The following is a 27,500-nucleotide window of genomic DNA, read 5'->3' on the forward strand; positions in this document are numbered from 1 at the left end:
TATCTGTGCAAAGGAGTGGAGAGGATCATTTGTTTTCTATGCAGTCTTCAGAGAAAACCCAAGTGAAACCGTCAATGGTGCTAGTAGCCAGAGCCCATTTAACAGTTAGATCGATGGGAAATGGAGCCTGCCGGAGGATAAAGCCAGACCATGGAGTCACTATACACAAGTTGGAGCATTCAAAGCAGATGGATCTACCCACGGGGCTGACAGGTCAATGTTATTTGCATCCCACTCCTAAATAATTTTGTGCTTTTGGGCCTAGTGATATTTATTGTTCTAACTTAAAACAAAATATAAAGACACAATAATAGTGCAAATTTAAAAGCTGCATATGCCCAAAACAAAAAGCTAGAAGACTGGTATTAACATACAGATAAACATTATTTTGTAGACAGAAATCAAATCTTCCAGTTCTATATTAATAGCAGATTGACATCACATTGTATATATCATTTACATTTATAGTTATATTGTTGTATGTGGACTGCAACCTTTCCTGAAGTCTGTAGGAGTCTGTCTGTTATAATATGAATAGCTTTATTAGTTGATATAATAGGAAACAATTATGTGCCGATTTGAATGATTAATGATAACTTCAGAAGCAATATATTTTAACAGTGAAAACAATTACACTTATTCTTAAGATGTGTGAAATATTCCCTTTACCAACATAACCATAGGCAAGGGATTGGTAGGATCAGCAGCCATTAATGTTAGGCTTCATTCTTTTTCTCTGATTTTCATACACCAAATAACAAACAGGCCTCATCTTGGTATTAACATCCAATTTGGTTTGGTTTACGGTGTCCCCAGTCTATCAAACCCCATTGCAGTGAGATTTAAGCATCTGAGATTGCTTACTGAGTCAATATCATGTAGAAATGTGACACAGCTCCAAGGGCTTAACCAGTTTTGGAGATAGAATATATGAGAGCTCAGGACCCCCAAAACAAAGCAAGTCTTGTGGCCCTATTAAACTGACCCACGTTCTGGTGAGTTCGACCTTCCAGTTCAGTGATTGGCAGTGGTTTTACTTTATTTAAAATACTGATTGTTTGTAAAGCTCTCCATGTCTTTACAGAAAAATAAGTCAATATCATCTGAAAAATAGTTTTTCCTATCGCACATAAAATATCAGAGACACAGAGAACACATCTCCCAAGCAAATGGTTATGGGCCTGTCATCAGAGAACAATCCCATTCCTGACTTTATAAGAACATAAGAACATAAGAAATAGGAGCAGGAGTAGGCCAATCGGCCCCTCGAGCCTGCTCCGCCATTCAATAAGATCATGGCTGATCTGATCCTAACCTCAAATCTAAATTCATGTCCAATTTCCTGCCCGCTTCCCGTAACCCCTAATTCCCTTTACTTCTAGGAAACTGTCTATTTCTGTCTTAAATTTATTCAATGATGTAGCTTCCGTAGCTTCCTGGGGCAGCAAATTCCACAGACCTACCACCCTGTGAGTGAAGAAGTTTCTCCTCATCTCAGTTTTGAAAGAGCAGCCCCTTATTCTAAGATTATGCCCCCTACTTCTAGTTTCACCCATCCTTGGGAACATCCTCACCGCATCCACCCGATCAAGCCCCTTCACAATCTTATATGTTTCAATAAGATCGCCTCTCATTCTTCTGAACTCCAATGAGTAGAGTCCCAATCTACTCAACCTCTCCTCATATGTCCGCCCCCTCATCCCCGGGATCAACTGAGTGAACCTTCTTTGCACTGCCTCGAGAGCAAGTATGTCTTTTCTTAAGTATAGAGACCAAAACTGTATGCAGTATTCCAGGTGCGGTCTCACCAATACCTTATATAACTGCAGCAATACCTCCCTGTTTTTATATTCTATCCCCCGAGCAATAAACGCCAACATTCCGTTGGCCTTCTTGATCACCTGCTGCACCTGCATACTAACTTTTTGATTTTCTTGCACTAGGACCCCCAGATCCCTTTATGATGAAGGGAAGGTCATTAATGAAGCAACTAAAGCTGCTTGGACTCCATACCCATCTGCACCCTGTTGCTTTTAACCAGGAGTTAGATTTGATCACCTCCCATGGGCAGATGGTAGTTAATAAATATAAAATAGTCACTAATAAATCCAATAGTGAATTCAGGAGAAACTTCTTTACTCAAAGAGTGGCATGAAGGTGGAACTCCCGCTACCACAAGGAGTAGTTGAGGCAAATAGCATTGATGCATTTAAGGGGAAGCTTGATTAGCACATGAAGGAGAAAGGAAAAGAAGGATATGCTGATAGGGTGAGAGGAAATGGGGGTGGAAGGAGGCTCGTGTGGAGGATAAACACCGGCAAAGACCAGTTGGGCCGAATGGCCTGTTTCTGTGCTGTACATTCTATTAATTCTGTGTAATATGTAATTCCATGTTTGTATGAAATAGATGAACAGAAAAATTGACAGTTGGCCCAACCAAAAGTAAATGCTCATTGCCCAATAGTCAATAGCTTTCATGGTCCATGGATGAAATTGTCCCCTTCTCCCAGCCGAAGGAAGCAAGCAGACACTAGAGAAATATAGAAAATATATATTTGTTTTAGATCATTGCTAATACTACTTCAGGGTACGTGAAAAATGAAAACTAAAGGGAATTCTCAAATAAGTATGTCAATAGTAATTACAGCAGGTCGATTACAAGCCTGTTGCTCATCTCAAATTCATACCAACATATGCTGGTGGCTCCTGCAGAAATATGACTAGCTGTAGCTCAAGAGAGGCTTGGTTTAACAGCCTCCTAAAGATATTAACCCTGAGAGGACATGACACAAAATGCCAATGAAATTCAGTAGTCCAAAGAAGAGGAAATGCTAAGAAAAACCGTGAGAAACAGTAACAAGTTAGCAGCTCCGTCCTGTTGACAGCTTGTGCAGAACCAGAATTGATATGAGGAGTTGAATATGGAAGATCCAGAGTTGATGCTATTCGGACAATGGACACTAGTACATTCTTTAGTCACAGTGCCTTTGCGGCAGCAACTTGACAGGTGATGGATTGGCGGAGTGTCCAGGGACTAATGCAGCTTCCGAGAACCTTCATACAATGCTCGTACAGTTTTAGGCTAATCAGCAGACACACTGTAGTCATTATATTCCCTCCCTTACTCCCGGTTTCCCCTAATCCTGCTCTTTCCCCTTGCCACTGATTCCATTTGTCAGTTCAGACCTCCGTCCTTAAGCCACAGAATCCCCCTTAATCAGCGTGTAGCCGGCTGCTGTCGCAGCAGGAGAATTGATGGGATCTGCAATGCAGATGAATCACCAGGGCTAGATGAGCTGCTGGTGATGAAGCGTTCCAGCTCCCCTGCTCTCTGCAGTTTCTTTTGTCTGTGTTCTCTGTGGGGCTGTCAGCATGTGTACTGTCAAGACAGCTTCAGCTGGTGCCAGCCAGTTCTAGCCAAATTTATCATCAGTGAGGATTCTAGTACACCAGCACCACCCGGAGGTGAGTGGAGAACACAGCAAGGAGCTTTGAAGTACACACTAGGCTCTCACTGTGTGGTAATATCCAGTGCATTGCTCAGAATCATATTTAGATGAATCTGACTTGAACATTTATGTTGCCAATACTCGAGCTTCTTTCTGAGACTTCACGACAAGATCACAAAATGTTAGAAATAAAGCAGAAAATGCTAGAAATGAACAACAGGTCACATCAATATCTGAGAGAGGAAAACAGGTTAAATACTCAGAACTGCTAATCGGTCTCAATAATGAGCCTGTGAGCCACAAGGTAATGTTTAAGAGGTATGAGGGATGTGTGTGCCTGCACCTCCAAGTCTCTTTGCTCTTCTACTTCTTTTTACAATTTTAAACTATTTAGGTAATATATCCTACCATATTCTTCCTCCCAAAATATAGCATTTCACATTTTTCCACATTAGGATTCATCCAGCATCTGACTGCCCAATCTACTAGCCTGTCTATGTCCTCCTTAAGTTGCTTACATATATACATTTATTAAGAAGAGCAATAGTCTGAACATTGACCCTGGGAGAAGCCTCTTTTTGCATCCATTAGCAATTATTCTGATTTCCACCCTGTAGCCGATTTCCTATCCACGCTGCCACATTCCCTTTAATAACTGTGTACCTCAATTTTATCAAAAAGCTTGTTATTTGGCACCTTATCAAATATCTTTTAAAATCAATATACACAACTTCCAATGCATTTTCCTTATCAGTACTTTATTATTTCCTATCTATTAAATTTGTTAGAAACAACTCGCCTTTTACGATTCCATGATGGCTGCCCTTAATTAACCCATATCTTTCTAAGTGAGCATTAATTTTATCCTACATTATGACCTCTAGAAGCTTACCCACCACCCAGATGTTAGGCTGACTGGTCTATTGTTACCCAATTTACCCCTTTCTCTCTTCTTGAACAGAGGTGTTACATTGGCAACCCTCCAATGATCTGGCACAACGTCCATATCTAAAGATGTTTGAAAACTGTGGTCAGATCCTCTGTTATTTCCTTTCTAATTTCCTTCACCATTCTAGGATGTATGCCACCGAGGCCTGGTGCCTCTTCCACTTTGAGTTCCACCAACGTTTCTCACTACTACTTCCTGATCTATAGATATCCCAATTGCTTCACCTCCTCCTCTTGTCCTTTTTTTAGTCCCATGTCACACACTTTAGTGAAGACTGATGCAAAGTACTCATTTAAATAAAATTAAAAATATAACATAATTGTATAAGCAAACACTTTATTTAGGCTGAATAGTTTTTCCTAAACAGTTTAGTCTAGAAATTACCTTTGCAACATTAGTGGATGACAGCTAAACATGTTCATATGACTTTCCTTTGTCTGCTATATTAATGGAAGTATCAACCTGTTTATTTTAAACCAGTTAACTCCTCAGTTAAAATAGTCTACAAAGTAATATCATGAGCAATCACTGAACCAAGTATCAGATTGGCTCAATAAGTGTCAATTTGGCTCAGTTGGCAGTGCTCTGACCTCTAACTCAGAAGGCTGTGATTTGAAGCTCTATTCCAGGACTTGAACATATAATCTAGGTTTACGATCCTACGTGGCACTACTTCATTGAAGGTATTATCCTTCTACGGCCATGTCTGCTTGTTCTGGTAGCTTAGGTGAACATTAAAAATCCCATGGCAGAATTCAAAGAGGAGTAGGGAGTTTTCCTGGTGTCCTGGATATCATTCCACCCTCAACAAAAAACACCAAAAACAGACAAATTGGGTCATTCATCTCATTGCTGTTTATGGGATCACGCTGGGTGCATAATGGTTTCTGCATTTGCCTACATAACGATTCAAAGTAATTCACTGTATGTATATGATGCTCTGAAATTTTTCAGAGACACATGATAAGGCACCATATAAATGTGAGTCTTATTTCTTTCATAAACATACCTGGTTTAAATAGAAAACTGAATGTTAGCATGTCCAATACTGAAAATTTTCCTTTGACTTGACCTACACAACCTATTCATAACTTGTGCCATATAGTCAAGGACCACAATTTTCTCCAAATTCTAATTTCTCCGTTAGATTGGAAGAGATTGGATCCATTTCTTTTACATCCCCTTCATCAAGATCATGGGATAAACTCAATGGTAACACATATTGTAGGGATATATTTTGTCCCTGTCTACATCATTTTGGTCAGCCGGAACTCAAAATGATTCAAATGCTGCAAAATGAGTCCAACCAATATAAATGAAACCTTACAATAAGGATGCAGGTTGCTAAGAGCTGACCTTTCTTCCCTACATCTGATCTGTCACCAAGACTACATTCTTACACCTCTGAAATATTGCCCAGCCAAGTAGGGAAATACCTTATCATCTCCATATCTCAGCCTTTACCATCTCAAGGCTCCATTTCTGTAATTCTGTTCTGTAACAAGCTCTCCTTGTTAGCCTCCCTGCCTCCTCCCTCCACAAATACAACTTGCCCATAATGCTATGGCCCATGTTGTCTCCCACACAAAGCCCTGCACCTCTCACACTATTGCTCGCCAAGTTTTGCTGCCTTCCTATATTCTAAGAAATAGCCTACAAGATCCACATCCCATGTTCAACTCCCTCCATTGTATCACTCCATCATGAGCAGACTGACTCCCTTGAAAGAGCAAGAGATTCTTCGGATTCTCACGGAAAAAGGGGAGAGGAAGCTGATAATACAGCGCTATGGAACCATTTACTGGGGTATTCGGGAAATTCCATATGGTCAATCCTCCCCTGCACCCCAACTTACTTTTGCAATCTCCTCCAGCTATACATGTCTGCATCCACTCTTGGCTCCTTCACTTCTCATTCTTCACTCCCACTGCTATTGTTATCATGTTTTAGCCACTATGCCCCTGTTCCCTGGAACTCCCAAACTGCCTCCCTAACTGTAATGTACCTACCTAATATTCTAGTGACATTGGTAGTCTGGTTAGTTATCTTCACATAGATATAACACCAAAATGAGAAAATACTTGTGCATTGGCAGCTTCCTGACTGTAGAGAGGCTGGCCTGTCAGCAGCTCTGCAATCTGAATCCCTAGCTCAACCAGGAAGAATTTACTGTGTCGACGTCTTCAACCGCAGAAGACCTGATTTCACAGAGACATTTTATTTCAAAAGTAACTCTTACTACATTCTAATGCTTGATTTGCATAGTCAGATTCTTGGTGAAAGGTTGCTGCTGTGTGAGGATGTTTCAGCAAGTAATGTTCTTTTTTGAGTGTGCTGGGAAAGGCTCTAAAAAATCTCTCACCTCGCTTTGTCTTGCCATCTGCCTCCCTGCTTTCAGGGGCCTCCTTAAAACCCTTTTTCTTCGACCATTCCTTTGCTTATGCACCTTAGCCCCTGGTTTCCCATCTCCCCATTTTCTTTCCTGCTTAGTGAGGTCTTGCTTGTAAAGCGTTCTGAAACATTGCTTCTCTGCATGAAGATCGCTATAGAAATGCATTGTTACCAGCAAGGTCCTTTACAACACACAGAGGCTAAATAGTGTTGGTCTTATACAACAGTAAAAAAAATGGCACTTGATGATAGTGTCAAATAATGCTTCTACCTCAATAGCAAATAGTGCTGCTCTATCAATAAATAATGTTGCATTGTACAATGCTACATAACATGCTCTCCATCAAATCATTAAATAGCTCAGCTCCCTCACAAGGCCAAAACATTCTACTCCCTCACAGTGCTAAATATTGCAGCTCTCACACTGTACCAAATGATTCGTGCAATGTACATACCAAGTATTCTAGTGACATTGGTAGTCTGGTTAGTTATCTTCACACAGACGTAACACCAAAATGAGAAAATACTTTTGCATTGGCAGCTTCCTGACTGTAGAGAGGCTGGCCTGTCAGCAGCTCTGCACTCTGAATCCCTAATTGAACCAGGAGGAACTTACTGTGTCGACGTCTTCACCCGCAGAAGACCTGATTTCACATAAAGACATTTTATTACAAGTGTAACTCTTAATACATTCTGATGCTTGATTTGCAGATACTTGGTGAAAGGTTGCTGCTGTGTGAGGATGTTTCAGCATGTAATGTTCTTTTTTGAGAGTGCTGGGAAAGGCTCTGAAAATCTCTCACCTCTCAGTGTACCCAAGAACACTTACTATGTGAGGAAGTCTGTATCAATAATCAGTAAACACTGCTTGTTGCTTTTAATGGCATTTTTCTTTTCTAATCCTCTTCTTTCACATGTGTAGCTGTAGCATGGAGTACAATTCAAATTCTAAAAGTCAGACTGTGAACTTTCATCAGAAATTTGATTTCTGAAATATAAGCCTAGAAATTACTGTTGCCAGCATTAGCAAATGAGCTTATTAATTAGCTTAACATGATATGACATTCTTCTGTATGCGGTTTCAAATTTATTTCAATCGAGTCACTGCCTCCACTAAAATAGCAGACAGAGGAATGTCACATTAAGTGTCCACTGATAAAGCCAAAAGTAATTTGTAGATTAGACACGAATGCAAATTTTCTACATCTACATTTTTTCTTCATTTTTCTCCCAATATCCTCCTCTCCCTGTCCATTCCGCTTCTCTGAAGGTGTTGACGCCTTGGTGAGGTATGGCTCGACAGGCACTGGTTGTCCTCCAGTACATTGACCAAGTGATCATTACTCATGTGTGAGCTTAGCTTGTGAGTGTTGACATCCTATACCAATGCAGGACGCATCACAGCCATTCCAAATCTTGTCTTCACCCAACGCACACACACAGAGCAGACATTGCTGGATAATAATCAGGGGCTAACCCCGTGTCTTTGAGTTTAATTGTAATGGTTCTACTGTCGCCCTTTTGATATGCACTTGCTCAGCCCATGTAAGTAATCCTGGGACCTTCCTGGTCTATATGGTTCAGCCATATCCTGATGAGCTATTGAGGCAGCTAAATGCAGATTTTGAACACACACCTCAATAGCTGTTGATTTTGAAAATACAAAACTTAACAGATATTACACATTGCATCTTTTAATCATTAATTTTTGTACAAGTCAATCATTCACATATTAACACAGCTCAATTTGTGTTCTTTTATTTGTCAGCATGGGTATTAAAATTGCTAATAGTTCAATCCTACCACAAGAAAGTTGCCAAATAAAAGTGTATAAATATAAATGTGATGTGGAGATGCCGGTGATGGACTGGGGTGGACAAATGTAAGGAGTCGTACAACACCAGGTTATAGTCCAACAGCTTTATTTGAAATCACAAGCTTTCGGAGCTTTCCTCCTTCGTCACCTGACGAAGGAGGAAAGCTCCGAAAGCTTGTGATTTCAAATAAAGCTGTTGGACTATAACCTGGTGTTGTACGACTCCTTATATAAATATAAATGCTTTATTGTTTAGCAAGTGGAGTCGCAGTCTGCTACCCTGCAATGTGGGTATTTTGAATTTTTCAGGCACAATAGACTGAGTTGCGTGCTCCTGCCCATATTGCATCTTTACCCCAATTCTTAGGCAGCACACAGAACAGTGACAGATTTGATAGGCTTACTGTTGCATCAAACGGCCTGACCTAGAGGTGAAACCAGTTGAGTTGTTTTATCAATTTTATTAAACTGTAAATATAAAAAAAAAATATGTCCTCAGATTGAATGAGAGCGCATTGAGATTAAACTTAAACAAAATCAAAGCAGTTTTTGCACATCTCTGGAGTGCCCCATGTAGCTGTACACATTGTTTTTTTTTTAAGTTCCCCCCCCCCCTTCTTTTTGTGGTACAGCTCCACAGGTGCCCATTGCCCTGAGGTGCTTTGGCTCAGTAACCTTTCCTCACGTATAAGCCTAAACAAGGAATGTTAACAGGTTATTCCACCATGGGGAAAAAAATAAAGTGCTTTTATACTTGGCACTGTGTAACTCTGATCACAGTACAGCTGTATCCTCGCACATTTTTGTGCATGTACGATTCTTCCATCAGGATAAGGAAGCCTTTAGCAACGTAAGCACAAGGAGCCAACACACGGATATCAATCTCCCATGACCCTAACCCCATAAGTGCCAAATAGAAAATGTTTATAGTCAAGCCCAACTCTGTGGTTGCCTGACATCTACTCTCATGCACTTTCCAGCAGAGTTCATAGTATATGAATTAGGAGTGAGAATCCTGGATTGTTTTTCCTATCCTAGTTCAGGGACATTGGGGTAGATCTTGACTTTGTGCGATAGTGTAAAACGGGTGCTAGCAAATCGGCAGCCAATTTTACATAAAACGGGCTGCTGATTTGCTACCACCCGTAATACACTATCGCACAAACTCAAAACCTACCCCAATGAGACCAATTGCAGCATTATGCTCCTACCTCACTATTGCCAGGCAGAGATTAGCTAATTAAACACAGACCAGGGATCAAACCTAATCTACAATACTTAACAATACACCATGTAGTGCATTTACCTATGGATACATCAGAGAAGCTTTCGTTCATTCTAATATTAATTGTATCTAATACCTGCTAATGTCATAAATTATTTAGAGTAAGATTCAAATGGTAACCAAATAACAACCACAGTAGTCACTTATTAATGTGTAAGACTCTGTCCATCCCTCTTCCCTTTCTTTACCTCTTTTCACTTTTCCTGTTGTGGTTTAAGTTGTACTTAATGTACTTTTGACATTCATTCAATGTCAAGAACCCTTTGATCTGTAAACAAAACAGAAGAGGTTCTGAAATCAGTGAGGAGTTTCATGTAGTATATGAGGGTTATCCGTTTCCACATGGAACGAGTTCCCGTTGAACTGGTTCCCAGCTGAACTTGGATATATTAGCTGTGAGGCATGCAAAGATTATTCTGTCATACAGATAATTTCCTTTCACTCTGCAGAAGCTGTTAAGGGATTAATAAAAATAAAAACTGTCTGGGAATCGGAAAAAGTGCATCCACAGTGAAGGGTATGAATTACCCAGAGGTTGTCACAGGCAGCCAAGAATAATCTGCTAATACCTTGTACCTGGTTACTGCCAGAACAATCAAGGGCGCCACTCAGCAAGTTGGCCTGCATCAATGTTTCACCACATGAGCCACTACATCATCATCTTTGATGTGGTTGCACAGGCTTTCAACAAGGTCTGACAAACTGTTTCAGTACGTGAAGCAAAATCCCATAGCAGGAACTTCACTCTTCTGATGTATGTATTATTCTCCCAGTGCTGATGAGAGTGTAGGTTAAAATTACAATAAGCTCATGTTAATATTCAAACAGTGACTAATCTCAGCTGAGGCTGGGGGGTTGGCTAGGGAGGGACTCGATAATTAGTCCCAGCAGTCTTGGGCAAGAAAGGGGAAATGCCAGCCATGATTCCTGCTCCCGATTGTTATCCAGTGACCCCTGCTGTAAGGCATTCAAGTGTTAATGTTGGTTCAGGGAAGGATCAACAACTTACATTTATGTAGTGCCTTTCACATAACAAGCATCTCAAGGTGCTTTACATGATGTACATGATCAGGAAGTGGTAGAGAAGTTACATGAGCTGACCAAAGGCACGGTTGAATAGGTAAGTTTTTGCGAAGGTTTTCCAAAGTGGGGCGAGAGACCATAAGAGACCATAAGAGATAGGAGCAGGAGTAGGCCATTCGGCCCCTCGAGCCTGCTCCGCCATTCAATGAAATCATGGCTGATCTCATCTTTACCTCAACTCCACTTTCCCGCCTTTTCCCCATATCCTTTGACTCCCTTGCTGATCAAAAATTTGTCTAACTCAGCCTTGAATGTATTCAATGACTCAGCCTCCACAGCTTTTTGGGGTAAAGAATTCCAAAGATTCACGACCCTCTGAGAGAAGAAATTCCTCTTCATTTCCATCTTAAATGAGCGACCCCTTATTCTGAGACAATGCCCCCTAGTTTTAGATTCCCCCATGAGGGGTAACATCCTCTCAGCATCTACCCTATCGAGTCCCCTCAGAATCTTGCATGTTTCAATAAGATCTCCTCTCATTCTTCTAAACTGCAATGAGTATAGACCCAACCTGTTCAATCTTTCCTCATAAGACAACCCTTCCATACCCGGAATCAACCTAATGAACCTTCTCTGAACTGTCTCCAATGCAAGTGTGTCCTTCCTTAAATAAGGGCACCAGAACTGTACGCAGCACTCCAGGTGTGGTCTCACCAGCACCCTGTAAAGTTGTAGCATGACTTCCCTGCTTTTATACTCCAGACCCCTAGAAATAAAGGCCAATATTTTGTTTGCCTTCCGGATTACCTGCTGCACCTGTATGTTGACTTTTTTGCATTTCATATACGAGGATACCCAGATCCCTCTGTACCGCAGCATTTTGTAGTATTTCTCCATTCAAATAATATTTTGCTTTTTTATTTTTCCTCCCAAAGTGGGTGACTTCACATTTTCCCACATTATAGTCCATCTGCCAAATTTTTGCCCATTCGCTTAACCTGTCAATATCCCTTTGCAGACACTTTGTGTCCTCATCACAACTTGCTTTTCAACCTATCTTTGTATCATCAGCAAATTTGGCCACAAGACACTCTGTTCCTTCATTCAAGTCATTGATGTATATTGTAAATAGTTGAGGCCCCAGCACTGAGCCCTGCGGCACCCCACTAGTTACAGATTGCCATTTTGCAAATGACCCTTTTATCCCGACTCTTTGTTTTCTGTTAGTTAGCCAATCCTCTATCCATGCCAGTATATTACCCCCAACATCATGAGCTCTTATCTTGTGCAGTAATCTTTTATGTGGCATCTTATCGAATGCCTTTTGGAAATCCAAATATACTGCATCCATTGGTTCCCCTGTATCCACCCTGCCCGTTACTTCCTCAAAGAACTCTAATAAATTTGTCAGACACGATTTCCCCTTCATAAAACCATGTTGACTCTCCTTGATTGTATTATGACTCTCCAAATGTCCTGCTACTTCTTCCTTAATAATGGATTCTAGCATTTTCCCAATGACAGACGTTAGGCTAACTGGTCTATAGTTACCTGCTTTCTGTCTCACTCCCTTCTTGAATAGGGGTGTTACATTTGCGGTTTTCCAATCCGCTGGGACCTTCCCAGAATCTAGTGAATTCTGGAAGATTACAACCAATGCATCCACTATCTCTGTAGCCACTTCCTTTAAGACCCTCGGAAGCGAGCCATCAGGTCCACGGGACTTGTCAGCTTTTAGACCCATTAGTTTACCTAGTACTTTTTCTCTAGTGATAGTGATAGTTTTTAGTTCCTCCCTCCCCATTGCCCCTTGATTTTCTACTATTATTGGTATATTATTAGTGTCTTCTACTGTGAAGACAGATATAAAATATCTGTTCAATTCCTCTGCCATTTCCTTGTTTTCCATTATTCTTTCCCCAGTCTCATACTCTCATAATTTATTTTCTCCCACTTTATTATTCTTTTCGTCATCCTTAGCTGGTTTTTAAAGTTTTCCCAATCTTCGGGCTTATCTGTAATCTTTGCTTTTGTATGCTTTTTCTTTTAACCTGATACCATCCTTGACTTCCTTAGTTAGCCATGGTTGGTTTACCCTTTTTGTGGAGTCTTTCCTCCGCACAGGGATATATTTTTGTTGCGAGTCATAAAATATCTTTTTAAATGTTTGCCACTGCTTATCCGCCACTGCTTATCCACCATCATACCATCTAATCTGTTTACCCAGTCCACTTTAGCCAATTCTGCCCTCATTCCTTTATAATTGCCCTTATTTAAGTTTAATACAGTAGTTTCAGACCCAAGATCTTCACTCTCAAATTGGATGTGAAATTCTATCATGTTATGATCACTGCTTCCCAAGGGATCCTTTACTTTGAGATCATTAATTAATCCTGTTTCGTTACCCATTACCAGATCCAAAATGGCCTGTTCCCTGGTTGGTTCTCCGACGTATTGGTCTAAGAAACAGTCCCTAATACACTTCATGAACTCTTCCTCAGGGCTATTTTTGCCAATTTGATTTGTCCAATCTATGTGAAAGTTAAAATCGCCCATGATTATTGCATTACCTTTTTTACAAGTCCCCCTTATTTCCTGATTAATATTTTGCCCTACAGTGTAACTACTGTTAGGGGGCCTATATATTACTCCCACCAGTGATTTCTTTCCCTTGCTATTTCTTACCTCCACCCAAATTGATTCGACATCTTGATCTTCTGAGCCAAGATCATTTCTCACTATTATACCAATTTCATCCTTTATTAACATTCCTACCCCACCACCTTTACTTTTTTCCTATCCTTCCAAAATGTTAAACAACCCTGAATATTTAGCTCCCAACCTTGGTCACCTTGCAACCACGTCTCTGTAAAGAGATGATAAGGTGGAGGGTTTTAGGGAGATACTTATAGAGTGCTGTAAACTGTGCCACCAATAGAGGACTAGAGAGGTGGATGTATAGTAGACCAACATCTGGAAAAGTAGAGGGTGTGATCTTGGTGTAGAACTGGAGGAGATTGCAGAGGTAGGTAGGATCGTGGTCGTGGAGGGATTTGAAAAGATGAAGATTTTAAAATTGGTTTGCTAGGCGAGCCTAGGGAGGTCTGAAAGAACAGGGCCTGTAGCAGTGCAGGACTTAGTGTGAGATATGATGAGCAGCAGAGTTCTGAATGAGTGGAATTCATGAAGGGAGTGGCTCAGGAGGCATGGGGTGAGATATCAAAGATTGAAATTGGATGTGATGCCCCTCACAATCAACTCTGTCAACGCTCACTGCTTAAGTTCACACATGAAGAATAATCACATGGCCAAAGTAGAAGAGACCAATTGATGCCCAGCATGGAGGTGAGAAAAATGACGAGAGAAAAAAACCATGATATCTAGGAACTTCAAATGCAGCCAGTATTAGGGCCATTGTTTCTGAACTTGGTGCCTGTGGTACTCTACTACAGCAAGGCTGAATACCTTCAGGAGAGGAATGGATTTTTAAAAATCAACTTATTAATCATTTTTATTCATGGAACCTTAAGTAAAACAATACCAAAATATTTCACAGTGAGAACCATGCTTGCAACAGGAATGTCCTGTTATAGAATATCTTTGAGTAAAAGCGTGCAGTAGTGAAAAGTGAGCTTATTAACTGTGGCTTAAAAATATCTATGAAGTTAGTAAGCTTTAGCTTTACCACACTTTAGGTCTGGATGCTCTCTACTTTGTACAAGCCTAGTTACAAAAGCTTGACAATTTTTTTGATTAACCTATATATATATAAAAGACAAAAAGAAAAATGATAGTTACCAAGCAATTGCTACATTGTCCTTTATACATAAATCTGTCATTTATAGAGTGATTAGTGTTATATAGAGTATGCAAAGGGCTTTCTCCAAGATACAATTATTTTGTTTAGAAAGCTGGGGCCCATTCAGTGTTGCTGTGTGCCAAGAGGGCAGTTGTGCCATGGGTACGGGGGATCACACACTGGGTCAGCAGGCCCTGTGCCCTTTTCTTACTGGACTGTTAAGAGTCATTGTGCTCATTTCATGCTCACCCTCATTAAGACCCCAGATTTGAAACAAACATATATAGTTAAATGCCCACAATTTGTCCTGGCTTTTCTCTTTTTCCCTTGTGTTCTCATTTGGAATGGGACCAAGAGAAACTCTGTTGGCAAAGCTCTTAAAGTGCCATAAGCTTTGCATGTTTTTTGTGTGACATGCACAGTACCTTTTTAGCTGTAGTTTTGTTCTTAACAATTTTTTCCATATTTCTAAAAATTTTTATTGACATTTTGGAGAAAATTTTCTGGGGCCATTTTTTACACACTTTAAGGCACGCTTGTTTTTAAAGCACCTGAACCAAGTTATTTCATGGTTGAGGTAGTACAAGTTCACAAAATATCATGCCAGGAAGATCAGCAGACACCAGACTGCATGCATCTGCAGACACTGGCACACCTACCTGCTAATGATTGAGGACAACTGCCTCAGCTTGCCCAGGTCAGCAGGAAGGCAGTTATAGAGCTTTGCCATTTGCAGCAAAGACACCTGCAGCCAAATTACAACATAGGACCATGTGGTTGGCAAGGTCACCACTGTCTTCAATTGATATGCCTGTGGCTCATTCCCAGCTAGCACTTCAGTGTCAGCTAATGTGCTGTTCTTAAGTGTATCAAATAGGTGGCTGACGTGTCAGCCAGCGCGACTAATACTTTCATCCCATTTCCCACTGAGGAGCATGACATGACTGCCCAGCATCACTGCACTGTTGCATGTAGAAAAGTATGAGGGGTCACCGATGATGCAATATGCTCCACCTGAAGCCTATCCTGGGTGACAGTAATCGCACATGTTTGTGTTACAATGGTTTGATGTGTGAAGCCCTTGAAAAATGTCTGTATGATAAAAGCTTTCAAGTGTAAGCTGCAGCTTGAATGTGTGCTGTGCTGAAGAATGAGTATGCATGGGTTGAATTGAAAGAGCTGTAAGGTGGTGTGAGAAAGGCATGGGCGAACAGTAAATCATAGAATGATATAGCTCAGAAGGAGGCCATTTGGCCCATTGTGCCTGTGCTGGCTCTTTGAAAGAGCTATCCAATTAGTCCCACTCCCATGCTCTTTCCCTATAGCCCTGCAAATTTTTCCCCTTCAAATATTTATCCAATTCCCTTTTGAAAGTTATTATTGAACCTGCTTCCACCACCCTCTCAGGTAGTGCATTCCAGATCATAACTTGCTGCATAAAAAAATGTTTTCTCATGTCACCTCTGGTTCTTTTGCCAATTATCTTAAATCTGTGTCCTCTGGTTACTGACCCTCCCACCACTGGAAATAGTTTTTCCTTATGTACTCTATCAAAACTCTTCATGATTTTGAACATCTCTTATCAAATCTCCCCTTAACCTTCTCTGCTCTAAGGAGAACAACCCCAGTTTCTCTAGTCTCTCCAAGTAGCTGAAGTCTTTCATCCCTGGTACCATTCCAGTAAATCTCCTCTGCTCCCTTTCTAAGGCCTTGACATCCTTCCTAAAGTGTGGTGCCTAGAATTGGCCATAATACTCCAGCTGGGGCCTAAGCAGTGTTTTAAAAAGGTTTAGCATAACTTACTTGCTTTTGTACTCTGTGCCTCTATTTATAAAGCCAAGGATCCCATATGCCTTTTTAACAGCCTCCTCAACTTGTCTTGCTACCTTCAAAGATTTGTGTGCATACCAGGTCTCTCTGTTCCTGCACCCCATTTAAAATTGCACCATTTAGTTTATGTCGCCTCTCCTCATTCTTCCTATCAAAATGAATCACTTTTTACATCTCTGTGTAAAATTTCATCTGCCATATGTCTGCCCATTTCACCAGTCTGTCTATATCCTCCTGGTGTGGAACATGTTGACAGGTAATGCTCTGTGGCATGAAATCTTGGCCATCTACCTGGTAAATGGTAGTGTCTTACCTTGCCAGGTTCCTTAAAATATGCAAATCTTCTGCATCTTTTCTCAGGTTCTGTAGATACCAAAAATAGCATGGCTGCCACCTCCTGCCATCTTGCCGAAAGCATGTTCTGCACAGTCAAATAGAGCAACCCCTGTGTTCTCACCCACTTCATGCAGCAGCATGTCCTTTGTCACTAGCAAACATAAGGTTGGAGGTGGTGCCGCTCCGCCACTTGCCTACCTGAACATTGGATTCACCTCCCTTGCTATTTACTCGCCATCTTACCCCCGCACCCCACCCCTTCCTTATAGCAAATTAACAAATACTTAAAACCTGTTTTCAGCCTTTCTAAAGACTGGTAGAATTTTTGTTCTCCCATGCTGCCACTTACCTTGACATGCTAGGTAACCCACTCTCATCAGTACATTTCCTGCGCTTGGGACAATGTACGCATGGAGTGTATTCTAATAATTTAAATAACTGACCTCACAAACTCGGGTGAGCTCAGTCCAGTGCACTAGTGGCATGAGAAACAGCAGTCCTGGCCCCACTGCAACAGGACTACAGGGTTGGCCCCTGTGATATGCAGGTGAGCTGCTGGCACCAGTCTGCAATTGTTTACAGGTGGGAAAAGATCCTTAGCCAAACATCTGGGCATCATTGAAAGCACATTTAGATTTTCAAGGATTCACCGTACTCTCCTATGATACACTGTATTACTAGTAAGTTAGTTAATTAATGTCACATGCAGCATGATTAAATTCATATACATCATAAAAATATGTACAACTGAAGCTAGATATTCAATTAGTGAGGTATCGCACCTGCTGGTGCCTTCCAGTGGAGTTTGCAGGGTCATCAGGAGGGCACCTATTATGTACAAGGCAGGTTGGCGCAAACACCATTTTCAGGGCACACCTCCATCATCCATCTGCCCCATGCAACTGGAATATTGGGGGAGGAGTTCCCCGAGCCCCAGACCCCAGCCAACTCACCCTTGACCCTGTGTAACGGGGCCAATCAACACTAAAAAAAATTCATCCTTTCTTTGGGGGTCCAGGCCCACCTGCCATGTTCCGGGTGGGTTCTGCCGGTCTCCTGCTGGAGTTACGGAGCTCAATCCTGTGCTTATCAGATGTCCACGCATCCACATTTTCAGCAGGAATCATTGGATATCAATCAGAAGCATGATCCATAGGAGTTTGCAGTATACAAGTGGGCTTTTCATCCTATCAAGTCTGTGCCAGATGTTCACTAGAGCCATCCAAAACTAATTCCACTGCCCTCCTGTCTCCCCACAGCACTGTATCTTCCTCTGTTTCAAATGTTTATCCATTTTTGCTTAAAAGATACAATGACCTTTGTTGCAACCACTCCCTGGGGCAAAGCATTCCATGCTCCAAAAATCCCGTGTGCAATGAACTCCACTCCTGTCTCCCTATCTTAGTGACGATTTTAAAATGAGGACTCCTCATCACTGCCTCCCCAACCAGAAGAAATGGTCTTTCCTTTTTTTAAAACCTGATCAAAACCCTTCATAATGTTAAAAAAAACTCTTATTAATTCTCTACTTATCCTTTGCTGCTTTAGTGGAAATAATCCTAATATCTCAATTCTCTCCTCGTAACTATAGTTTCACATCTCTGGTATCATTCTGATCCTGAAGCATTTAACACTACTATACCAGTATGTGCAGTTATGCTAACAGATCATTAGAGTAGATCTTTCTGAGGTCCAATGTGCCTAGGAGGAGACAGCCACTGATATCAAGGCCTTCTAGCTCGCTAGCAGACCTTCCAGTCTGTGTGGGTCTGGGAACAGGTCATTGCCCAACAAGTGTACAGGAAGAATGAGGTGGGGGCCTGGAATGTCTCCTTCCAGCTCATTTAAATAGATACACTCGGTGAAGAAAAAATTTGGAAAGCAAGTGGCATTTATATAGCACCTTTCATGACCTCAGGACGTCCCAAAGCATTTTACATCCAATTAAGTACTTTTGAAGTGTGGTCACTGTTGTAGGAAATGTGGCAGCCAATTTGTGCACAGCAAGGTCCCAAAAACAGCAACGTGATAATGACCAGATAATCTGTTTTTTTTTAGTGATGTTGGTTGAGGGATAAATATTGGCCAGGACACCAGGTGAAGTCCCCTGTTCTTCTTCAAATAGTGCCATGGGAACTTTTATGTCCATCTGAGAGGGCAGACGGGGCCTGGGTCTGAAAGATTCCACCCCTGACATTGCAGCACTCCCTCAGTCGTGCCAGCCTAGATTATGTGCTCAAGTCTCTGGAGTGGGACTTGAATCCACAACCTTCTGATTCAGAGACAAGAGTGCTACCACTGAGCCACGGCTGACAGAGATGCAAGCCTAGTTACACCATCAGGGAAGCCACAGGAAATCCAGGGCAATGTAATGTGGACAGATACATGACCTAACAGATGCAGGGAAGAGGAAATTCTACCCTATTTTGTCTATGCAAGCTCCTGTAAATTTGGGTAGGAAAAATAACACCACCACATACGCAGTGTAAAACTCTAGAAAAAAATAATTTTACAAAATCAATACAATGTGTAAAGTAAAACAAATACAAGCATTTTATGTCTCCTGTTACTCATGAACAGTTCTTTTTTGCAGACAGAAATATGAAAATAGCGTTGTAAAATGGCTTGAAAATGACGTCAATGTGATTAATAACACAGCTGTCTGCCTATGCAGCAGATAATTTGATAAAAGCGTAGCATTTGGTAAATGTGCAGACTCTGAAGGCGGCCGACGGGGGGGAGGGGAGGGGGTTTGGGGTGGGTGACATTAGAGTTCCCAGGATATAAAGCCCCACCAGCCAAATGAGGCCATGGTGCCGGTGTCTGTGCAGCTGGGACAGCGCTGGGACTGTCACAGCTCATCACGTCTGACCTCACACTCAAGTTCACATTAACCCCTCCATGTAAAACATTTCAGCACCATGCTGCTGCCTTTGACAGGACTGGCATTTTCAATCAAAACTTTATTAAGTTGTAGGAAACCACCATGAATATGACAAGTTGTGCTTAGCTTCTCTTCGGGACTTGCCTTGGAGCGATCAGCAAATAATCTTCAATTTGGTGTGCAATAGGGTCCCCCTGGCACCAAATTTTGAATTGGTACATTTAAATATCATGATTTGATCTTAAAATAATTTGCTTGCCAGCCAACCCAAATAAAACAGAAACATTGGCTACTAAATGGGATCAATGTTAAATGTAAGCTGATGAAAATAGTGAACATTTTCTCTACTAATGTTATGACCTCCTATAGGGTGAAAATGAACAGACGTCAAGCCGTTCTTTTATGGCAAATTTGACACCAAAATTTGGAGCAAATTGAATTTTTTTGGAAAGAATTTCAAGGTCTGATTTCAGCGGATAATAGACGTTTTTTTTGAGAATCATTGTTTGGGAATAAGTAAGAACTAAACTACATGTATTGTGTGTAACTCTCTAGTATGCCTGGTTCAGCAGGTTGCTGCACAAAGTCTCTGCGAGGGGAATCAGTGGAAAATCATTGTGTTGTGCTGTTGATATTTTTTGACATTTGGTAAAAATGAGAGTGTGTTTTTGCTGAGTGTACATCACAAAAACACACGCTCACTTCAAAGAATCCTCCGCCTTTGCATTTAAAGCATAAACACTTTCGATGTATATTTATAATTTATACTCATAGGGGAAGCTTTTAGCTGTTTTTGTTCTACTACAAAGCCCAGCTTATCTGTACACTACAGGGAATGACCACAGTGTTGCTGGGGATTTGGCGCCTTACATTATGTAAAAATAGTCCATTAATCCTCTCTGTGCTCATTGCTGAATCTAGTTTGACAGTATGTGTTAGAAACAGGCATATGGCGTGTGAACTGTCTGCAGAAGTGAATCCATGGGAAATGCACATTGCACTGAGCAATTATCATGTGCACTAGGTGCTTCAGTTCAGGTCTAGTTTTGGAAACGTGCTGATAATTTGCCAAGACAACTCATTAATGATTTTGTCTTCCTTTTATTCTACACCAGATCTTAAGCATGTAGAGATGACTGCAGTCATCTGGTGGTTCGCCTTCACTGCTGTGATTAACTTACTACAGCGCAGCTAATCGGATAAAATGCTTTGGTGAAAATGGTTTTAATCAGCAGTCGCCAGAGACCACCTTCATGGATGCCACAATAATACTCAGCAACATATAACATACTGCTATTATTTATCTGAATATGTTTTTTCTCATTAAAAATAAAAAGGATGTTGCTTCCAGTTTATTTATTGCTGCATTACACTGGGTTATTATTGAAGTGAGCAGTGAGCACACAATGAAATCCTGTACTGAAGTGAAAGATGTCATAACTTCAAGTCCAATAGGAAAGCCCTGAACCTGACTACTTTGCATTCAGGATAGCAAAAGAAAAGGCCATAAACATTTGTAGAAATGAACTGGGCTCGTTTCTATGTGCAACAATATAGACCAAGTATGATACTGGAGTAGCATTGTGACAGCTTCAGTACAGCAGCTGGAGCTAGCACAGTAACCTAGAAACCAACGTTTGTCATGACGTGCATTGTAACTGCTCTACATACCTAGTAACACGGGTTTGACATCCCCTAGGGCCATTAGGTTGCGCTGTTAAGCAGATTTGAGTGTCTGTGGCCAGGAGAAACAAATCAAACAAACTCAAACTCGAAGCATTGCCGCACATGTGCAGGAGCATATGCCTGCTGTTAAACACTGTCTCGAAGAAAGTGGGAATCCCACTGATTGTTGGTGGTATAACCCAGAATTACAGATTTCAGGTCTGCCTTAGTCTCTTGGGTTAACATCTCCCATAAGTGGGCCTGTGTCCCTCACAATTAGAAGTTTACTTTCACTACCCAATATCTAGATGTACAATGGTGCACTCGGAGAGGGGGGAAGTTTAACAACATGCATTTCTATAGCACTTTTAACATAGTAAACGTCCCAAAGCACTTTACAGGAGCGTTATCAAACAAAATTTGATACCGAGCCACATAAGGAGACATTAGGACAGGTGACCAAAAGCTTGGTCAAAGAGGTAGGTTTTAACAAGCGTCTTAAAGGAGGAGAGAGAGGTAGCGAGACAGGGAGGAATGGCACTGACGCTGAGTGTCACTGAATAGCCCGGAGAGGGGGTCAGCCTCATGATGGTCACTCCTCTTTGCCAAAGCCTGTCACATGAGGACCTAGATTAAGCAGTTGATGATGAGTTAGCCTGGTCGAATGCTGCCTTGATGTCGAGGGCAGTCACTGCAACTTCACCTCATGTCCATGTTTGGACCAAGGCTGCAATGAGGTCTGGAGCCCAGTGGTCTTGGTGGAACCCAAACTGAGCATCGATGAGCAGAGTATTGTTGAATAAATGCTGCTTGAGAGCACTGTTGACGACTCCTTCCATTACTTTGCTAATGATTTGGAGTAGGCTGGAGTGGTAATTGACTGGGTTGTGCATGAGCCAGAGGAAGCCTTTCTCTTGCATGCCTATGGATTCTGAACGATGAAAGAGAACTGTTTGGACACATATTTATATGCCAGAAGCTAAAGCTGCTTTTGGGACTTTGCTGCCATTGAAGAAAGGCAAGACAGATCAAAGTACCCTTTACCCCTTCTCAGTGTAGCTCCAAAGGACTGTGTCCAGTCTGAAGTTACCATCCCCAGAACCTCAGACGTCAATACAAATGAACAAATGGGACAAATGTCCTTTGTGTCTTCAATTCAATATCTTTGAGATCTCCTCATGAGCAATGTAAAGCCATAATACTGTACTTGTGGCAACCAACACCATTTTCCACTGGTTGTTCACTACTAAAGATATTAAGTGGAATTCAACAGATCCACAGGTGATTTCACCAACAATACAATATCACTATAAAAAGAAGTGCCACAATTCTTTCAGAAATGCCTGGAACAGACAATATCGGGCCATCCAACACATCGCTGATGAAGATATTGAATAGGATGGGTGGCAGTAGATAACCTTGCTTCATGCCTCTTGAGAGAGATAGGTTCAACGACCATCCATCCACCGTTATACAGATCTTGGACCTGGAATACGCATCCAAAAATAAAATCCAAGATTTGATCAGGTACTCCCATAGCTTCCAACTTCTTTGTGAGGCACTAAGTTACAGAGGTAGCCACAGCAGCCTTACACAAAACAATGAAAGCAATGTAAGTGGGCTATACAATGCTCTGCAATCTCATATAAAGACATAACCTGCCTCTACACTTTCCTCACAAGACCAAAATACAGCCTATTCTATTCTGATTTTTCCTATAGGCCTCCAAAGCATCGTATATGTGCCACACAATCCAAAGAACTGCCTTAAGAGCCATGGAAATCAGTGAGATTTCTCAGTAGTTTTCAGGGTCACTAATATTTCCCTTCCTGTGGACAGAAACTACAACTGCACTCTTTACCATCAAGGATATGCATGTCTCAAATAGAATTTTAAAAATCAGATTTAATTATCAGTTTACGCACTTGACCTTTTGTAAGGTTTTCTACCATGAGAAAAATATAGATATATGTTCATGATAACAGCCTGCATTCATCCTTTCCTTGATGTAGAGAAGCACCTTGGCTCAGTTCTCCAAGACAGCTTGATTGAAATTGGGAAACGTTGAGACAAATGTGTGCCCTACTGTTTTGCAGCATGGCGAGTTGGCATTGCTAAGAACTGAACTACCAGGACTGCTCTAAGCAAACAAGAATGTTTTTCAATGATATGCTGGTGAGATGTAATTTTCAGTGGTCTGGAATTCATAATTGGGCCAACAAAGAGGGGACTGTTAATACCCACAGTTTGTAAAAGATAAACTGAGCATTACCTTGGTGAGGAAACGAGTAATCATTACTTAGCTCTTGAAGTTAACAGAAAAAAAAAGGTTTAATGACACCATGGGCACCTTCTTTTATGGTCCACACTTGAAATGTTTTTTTTATATAAGGTGCTGGGCCGTTCTCTACACAAGCAGAGTCATTTTTATCATGCATTTCTCACCATTACTACAGTTTTATTTTCCTCCCTGGGTCTCCAAACAGGAAGTGGCTGGGCCTCATATGACCACCTATGAGTTACTGAGCCACAGTTTTTATGTTCCACAGGAATTTGCCATTACATCAGCTTACGTTCGACTAGGTAAGTGTCTTTAAATGGTCCCTTATAAGCTGTTTAGTTAGAGGTAGCCACAGTCTTGGATATAAACAAGGTGGTTTGCCAGTAAGTTCATATTACGAATGGATACCAAGTTTGTACTTTTAATTTAGGATTACAAAAGCTTCCAGATTATAAACTATTAGGTGGTGTGCATTAGCCCCCCGCCACCATAAATATTTCAGAAACTATTACCCTATCACTGCAAATGAAGAGACATGAAAATAATAAAACAATCTTCATAAGAATTGCAGCTCAGCTTTCACTCTCCATTCATCAACGGAGTTCAGACCACTTCAAACTATCAACTGCAGTATACAGTTTAAAACAGAAGTTGCCTTATTTTTAATGCTGCTGTTTCCTCAATTCCCGGCACCTCAGCTAGTTTTACAGGTTTCACTTCCCAGGCTAACATATTTTTGTGGCTGGCAATTTTCACAGTATTCAATATTTTTTTTTGTTTCCAGTTTTCTCCCCTTGCTCCTGTTTCTCATTCATGCTGCAATAAAATTCCACAGGCACCAGCAACCCTCTGGTAACTCACCATATAGCACGTCTTCATGTGTAAGTCTGAACAGTGAGTACTGGGAGACTATTTGATCAGAGGAGCAGGAAGCAACATCACAATCGAACCCACCCTACTCTCACCCAACATTCACATATGCGCATTCCCCCAAGAGTCAATGGATAGCAATCAGTAACAGGAATCCTTCGCTGATTTTTTTTCACTCCTTAGTTCAGGGATGCTGAGGCCAAATGTAGTGCCTATACTACTAGCCAGCTGAGCTTAGTTAACTTTGAACAGTGTAGGGATCGAACCTGGGACCTTCCTGGTCTATGGTTTCCTGCCCCTTCAACCTCCCTCACCAAAAATCTCTCCTGCAGGCACTGATTCATACTGGGGTATACCTCAATAGATTCTGGCAGCCCTCTGGTACTTCACCCAAATTATCTCACAAATCTGTACAGAGAATCATCAGCTATTCAATCACGACTGGCATCACAACTGAGCCTAATCTGATACTCACATGATACCTGCATACATGCACGTTGCAGCAGAGTCTCAATTGCATTGTTAGTTGCAGTCAATTGTCGCAGTTAATGGTGGAAATTCTATAACAATACAAGGACCGTGATGTCCATCATTTTACTTGAACTTGTGACCTTGCTGGGCATAATGTCGATCAAAGTCATGAAATAAATGGCCAACAACATCAACATCATTTGTGAGCTTGTAATCACCTTCAGTGGCTGTTTTGGAGGAACTTGTGAATATGGTTGTTTAAGACATTGGGCTCGATTTTAGGGTTGGGTTTCCTGCGGGTTTCCAGCGGGGGGGGCCCGAAAATCCTGATATGAGGTCACGTGACCGGGTCGCGCCGCGATCCCGACCACTTCCGGGTTCCCCGATGACGTGCGGGGCTGCGTGCGTGGCCCCCGCTGGTGGGAATCCCGCAGGCAATTAAAGCCAGCGGGGTTCCACTTGAGAGTACTTACCTTGCTTGTTGAGGTCAGTTAATGAGCTGAATCAGCTGTCAAAAGAGGAAGTGTGGGATTTCACCTGCATCGCAGCGTGTTTCCCACACTGGGGGAAACAGTCTCTCTCCAACCAGGCGTGTTGCAGCCAGCAGCCTGTGGCAGGTGCCGAGGTGCACCCCACGGGGGAGAGCCCTCACCCACGCAGGAGGCCACCGCGTCACATAGGGCAACCCCTGGCCCCACCACCCCCAGCCAAGCCAGAGGACAGACCGACACGAAACTGCAGCCCCAGTCCGAGGAACCACCCACCTACCCTGCACAACCCCTCAGACCAACACCTGCCAGATGGGTGGTGCGTGGACACCCTCGGAGGACGAACAGCATGACCAGCCCCAGCAGCCTCGCAGTCCACGCCGTCCGCCGCAGAGACGTGGAGCCCCCCAACACGGGGTTGTTGCACGCCCACCTGCACAGCAGGAGGGAGGGCTCCCGCAGAGAGAGACGCATCGCAGAGGGCACTACCCTCGCCACAGGGTCCACAGACCGAGGCGCAGCTCCCTGGACCTCTCCGAGCAGCAGTGCTCACGGAGGCACAGATTCGCTCGACATGTAGTCGTGGAGATCTGCAGGCTCTTTCATGCTGAGCTGCTCCTGGCTGGCCCCAGCACCAACTGCTTACCTGTCGCTGTCAAAGTCACCACTGCCCTCCACAACTTCTCCTCCGCATCCTTCCAGGGTGCAGCCGGCTACACCTCAGATGTCTCTCAGTCGTTTGCGCGGAAGAGCCCTGCAAATACACCTGCACCTACTCTGCAGTAACACGATGGGTGGCATCAGTGGTGGGTCCTCATAGTGATACCCAGGAGCGGGCATTATTGGACACAACAGACAGGATTCGCGGAGACATGGCAGTGGTGGTGCCAATATAATGTGTGCTGTTTGTTGCTCTGAAATTCAATATAGGTAACACCCATGGCAAACCCTCCGACACCCTTGTGCACCCCCTTCATGCTCACGAAACATTTGCCTTACGCTGCCTACTGCACATATGTGATGCATGCCCTGTGGCTGCAGCACAGGTGGTGGCAGGTTGAGTGAGGCTGGCCGTGAGGGAGATGCACGAGAGGGTGAGTATGGGATAGAGCCATGAGATTGTATGAGGATTGGGTCGTGTGTTAGTGGCAGGATGAGTACTGGCGAGGTGAGTAGGTGGAGGTAAGATGAGGATGGGGTTTGAGTGGGTATGAGGGGTGATGTGACAGAGTAGTGTTGGCGGTGCCGAAGGAGATGTGGGGTTGGGGCAGTGTTGTGGCAGATGGAGTGTAGGGGAAAGACTTCGTGTTCTCACTGTGGCTGACCTACTGAGGTCATTGCAGCGCCTCCTGCACTGTATGCAGGTGGGCGATATGTTGGTTGCGCAGGTGACCCCCTCTGCCACCTCGAGCCAGGCCTTCTTGGTGGCAGAGGCTGGCCGCTTCCTCCCGCCCGCCGGGTGGAAGATCTCTGTCTTTGCCCTCCTCACCCCATCTGATGATACCTGGGGTGAGGCATCATTAAACTGGGAGCAGCCTTCCCCCTGGGCTGCTCCATGCTGAAATTTGTTCCATTGGTTGCAGCATCTGTCAGTGGAGGACTGCCCCTTTAACTAGAGAGCCTCCAGCTGACAGATCGTACTGCGCATGCGCAGCCTGCCCGAAGCGCAGACCAGCAGCGTGGACCCTGGAGGAGCAGGTAATTGATTTCTATTAGTGTGTTGCCTGCTACGATCGCGCGGGCAACCCACTAATTTCACCGAGCGTGTTGACCACGCTCCCGAAACCCAACCCGCCGGAAACCCGCAGGCCTGGTAAAATCGAGCCCATTGATTCTCAGAGATATGTTACCACAGAACATCTTCCAAATCTTACACAGTTCAGAAAGAAACAAATCATTATGCAGATTAAAAATATGAAGCATGGGGGGAACACAATATTGAGGAACGAAAAACCATTTTATC

This window comes from Heptranchias perlo, chromosome 5 (genome assembly GCF_035084215.1).
Source record: "Heptranchias perlo isolate sHepPer1 chromosome 5, sHepPer1.hap1, whole genome shotgun sequence".
NCBI lineage: Eukaryota > Metazoa > Chordata > Chondrichthyes > Hexanchiformes > Hexanchidae > Heptranchias > Heptranchias perlo.